Here is a 484-nt window from a genome sequence, read left to right on the forward strand (position 1 = left end):
ATATATATATATATATATATATATATATATATATATATATATAGGCATACACATGTATATGTACCCATGCACGCATTGTTATGCTCATATACAGATCTCTACACGCACAGACATACGCATATACTGGTGTGTGCATGTAGAGATCTATATATGACCATAATAATGCATGGGTACATATACGTGTGTATGTGTTTGCATGTGTGTATATATATATATAAACAATATATGAGTATATGCATATATATGTACATGTATGTATATACGTTCATCTACATGTACATATAGATACATAACTGGGTACATGACGTGGCAAAAGAACAAGGACAAAATAGTAAACAAGGTGCAACAAACAAGCAGGCCACATAGAAACATCGCCTTCATCAGCTGCCACCATTAAAACTCTGGCGTTTCGAAGAATTAAGGCAGTACGGATCGTTAAAATGGTTCTTCCCACGAACACAAATTAAATTGTTTTCGTGGAGGG

The sequence above is a fragment of the Octopus bimaculoides genome, chromosome 19, assembly GCF_001194135.2.
Source record: "Octopus bimaculoides isolate UCB-OBI-ISO-001 chromosome 19, ASM119413v2, whole genome shotgun sequence".
Lineage (NCBI taxonomy): Eukaryota > Metazoa > Mollusca > Cephalopoda > Octopoda > Octopodidae > Octopus > Octopus bimaculoides.